Source organism: Protobothrops mucrosquamatus, unplaced genomic scaffold, assembly GCF_001527695.2.
Source record: "Protobothrops mucrosquamatus isolate PMUCROS unplaced genomic scaffold, P.Mucros_1.0 scaffold_293, whole genome shotgun sequence".
Taxonomy (NCBI): domain Eukaryota; kingdom Metazoa; phylum Chordata; class Lepidosauria; order Squamata; family Viperidae; genus Protobothrops; species Protobothrops mucrosquamatus.
In genome coordinates, this window is record NW_015386369.1 from 458148 (window position 1) to 461653 (window position 3506).

The following is a 3506-nucleotide window of genomic DNA, read 5'->3' on the forward strand; positions in this document are numbered from 1 at the left end:
TGCTCTCTAGGCGTCTTTTCCGACGTTTCATCTCTCTCAGCTCCTCGGTGAACCAAGGAGCCGGTCGAGATCTACGTCGGGTCAGAGGCCGCAAAGGCACGACTCGGTCCAATGCTGCGGCGGCAGTTGTCTCCCAAGCCGCCGCCTGCTTTTCCACCGAGTCGTGGACCAGATCCTCCGGATACGGCCCAAGCTCCATTTTAAGACCTAAGATAGGTTTTGTCTCTCTTACCTCAAAATATCGATAAAACAAACCATTAATTCTGTTCAATGGTATAAGCACACACACAAAAAAGACTCATGAAGAATTGGGACTCAGTTGTCCATATCTAAGTGGTGGCAAGGTTGTGTAGCTTCACAGAGCAGCACCTGATTGTGAACTGATGCAGATATTTCAGATAATGGCACTATGGGACTTAGACTAATTATAATTTTAAGAGCTGATATTCTAACATGAGAAAGAAGTATCTAGAAGAGATCCTAATTCTAAAATAAATGAAATTCTCACTATTGGAATCCGGATGTGCAGAATGAGAACCAACAAAGTTTATTTTATTTTTAGACCCCAAAATGAAATCTGATTAAAAGAAGATGCTTGCATATTCCACAGATCCTGAAGGAGAAAGTGCACCAATTGACTCACTGGAATGTTTGCAGATATTTGATCTTAATGGAAATGTTCTGTTGACATCTATGCTTGATCTGGGCATCTTCACTATGGAATATATTGTATTCATTTCTTCGGGCAAACTGTTGGCAGTGTTGTTTTCATGAATCTGAACAGTCACAAGAAAAGAAAAACACCCTTTTAAAATTAATCTCTTAATTGACCACATTCCATTTTAAACACTGAACAAGGAAATGCGCATATGCATTTTTATTTGTTATAGACTTGTAATTTAATGTGTGCCTATATTTTGTAGCCAAACTAACATGTTTTTAAAAATAAGTTACTTGAAATGCTGTCAAGTCCTGAGTCTTGCTGGGCCAGGACAGAAATCAAAGTGGGAGCAACTTTTTGCCTTCCTCTTCCCATTATTCTATAAAATTACATTTCTTAATTAAGAATGAGAGCAATTGTTTTTTCTCACAACGAAGGCAAATATACATGTCTCAAGATAATGTTGCAGAATCCAATCTAGGTTTTGTCTTCCGAGCTTTTGGACTCCTGCTGGAGCTCATCTTCTCTCCAGCAGAATGTGAGCTGTTCTGTGTGTGGTATTTATACTGCCTGTTGTATATGGCTTTTTAGATGCTGATTGGAGTGTGTGGATGGCTGGCTTTTAAGTCCTTCGCTGTCTTTTGCTTGTGCTGCCCAGCCCTCGTCTTCTAAGTACTTGATAGGCTGGTGGTAAATCAGCACTCCTGATGACTGACAAGGGGCCTGTTTCCCAGGCTTCAATCACTTTCCTGGCTGTTTTTGTACCCCCCATGTCCAACAATCTTAGTAGTTGCAAAGCTATTGCAGCTACTAAGATAGTTGCACGAGCAGGCACAAAACCAATCAGGGAAGTCCCAGTGACTGACCCAGCTTGGATCCTGCATTATTTTTTCTGTTCTAAACCTGAGGAACTTCATTGTGCTGCTGTAAACTTAAGTAAACAAAAACGATGCTATTTTCATTGCTCTTTGTGAAAACAGGTTGAGTGAGAATGTGTCTGTTATTAAGGAATTCACATAAAGACAATTTACCAGCATTCCAAGAGCAATGAGTTAACTAGTAGTTTACATTAAATACTGAGTAATGAGACATAGGACTGTCTGATACTATTTTTCAGGAATTTTGAACACAACAGTTAGTAAAGTTTAGTACCTATTTGAAGCTTAATTCTACACAATGATAATTGTTCAGGTTTCAGTAATTATGACAACAGACATAATTAATGGATTTGTTTTTGTTTTCTTGAAAGAATTACTGCTTTAATCCAAATCCAAGCCCCAGAACCTTTGTACAATCATTTAACAAAAATATGAGTTGAGTAGGATGGTAGCAAAGGAAATAATTATAAAAACTGTAGTATTTGAACAATGAATTTTCTGCAACGAAGAAACTGTTCATGATCAAAATTTCTCCTAACTTGTTGAAGGGGATATCTTACCTGTAAGGTTATTACTCTACAGTTTGGGTTATCACCAAAATTCAGGTCATCTGCCACTATTAAGAAGAGAGTCTCATTTTAGTATATATCCTATACGTGTTCCTGCCTTTGGGCCAATTTACATGCTAACGTTTTAGCTGAGCTTCTAAACACCATGTATACAACTAAAATTAAAATGGGAAACATATCTATTTTATGGATACATTGGTCAGATATCCATGATGGTATGTAATTCCTCACTGAATATACATTTATTAGCAAACTTGGTCCTGATTATGTTTGCAGTTTGCTGAAGGTGACACACTCAAATGTTTGATTCAAACTTGGCATATCACCTTTTTTCTGCATTGTGGATTTCAAGTTTGAAAGTCATCTCGGGAACTGTGAAGAATAAAAAAAAAATGCTAACCTCCTGATCTTGCAGTAGATGCTTGCAGTAGATTGATATTCAGCATTAATAAAGATGTTAATAGACCATATTTATGTTTTGCAGGATAACTGAAAATTAGCATCCACTTCTGCATCAAGTCGTACCGATGGTGATGGTGCCATATGTTTTACATCCATATGAATTTCTGGATGCATATCTATATGCAGTCTATACATGGAGATCCTAATCTAGGAGGAAAAACAGCCTATGGAAGAAGTATGGGGCTTTTCCTAGATCTGTATTGTAGTATGTTCCATGGTATTGTTGCATATTTCAGAAACTGGATTAAAGATGGGTATTGGTTCACAGATACATTGCTAAGTGTAGATTGCGTGAAAAAGTTAATGAAGAAGGACAGGGAAAACATGTTTTCTCTTTCTCTTTCCATTAGAGATGTGAAATTTGTAGCCTCTTTCAAATGTTGCTGACCTACAATACTCAGCAGATCAATTTCTAGCCTAGTTAATGATGTGGGATGTGGATGTTGTAGTTCAGCAACATCTGGAAGAGGCTACAATTTCATCTTCTTTGTTGACAGGTATGTATCTGGCCCAAGCTGAACAGCTGTATTCTGTCTCACCTGAAGCCAGGAAGCATCCAGCACAAAAGCAACATGCTATGGCAAGATTCCTGCTGGAAAAATTCATATAGGTCAGGACGTGCTCAGAGATACATAGCATTTTTCCAAGGTCAAATCCTTTCCATGTTTTCATTGTTGGAGCAATTCATATTTATATTAAGTGAATCCAAAACAATATGAAAGAACATGACTTCAGATAATTTCTTCTTTCCTTTTTATGTTGTGAGAGATATACTTTGTACATATCCTGCAGGTCATAGGATCTTGGCAGCAAATTCTGTAGCTCTCTGTTCTACTAATAGTGTATAAGATAATATAATGTCTATGGATGCTAATGTATTGATGGATACAGGTAGTCCTTGACTTACAACAGTTCATTTAGTGACCATTCAAAGTT

At 37.5% G+C, this 3506-nt stretch overlaps 1 protein-coding gene across 1 annotated transcript in view; it reads left to right on the top strand.

The window, feature by feature from the left end:
• The window catches only part of FANCE (FA complementation group E), a 26061-nt gene extending 23184 nt beyond the window's left edge, over positions 1-2877 (top strand). The window contains exon 12 of the mRNA XM_015831982.1: positions 2593-2877. The gene's annotated coding sequence lies outside the window, so the exon portion shown is untranslated. The remainder of the gene's footprint in view (positions 1-2592) is intronic.
• The last annotated feature ends 629 nt before the right edge of the window (positions 2878-3506 follow it).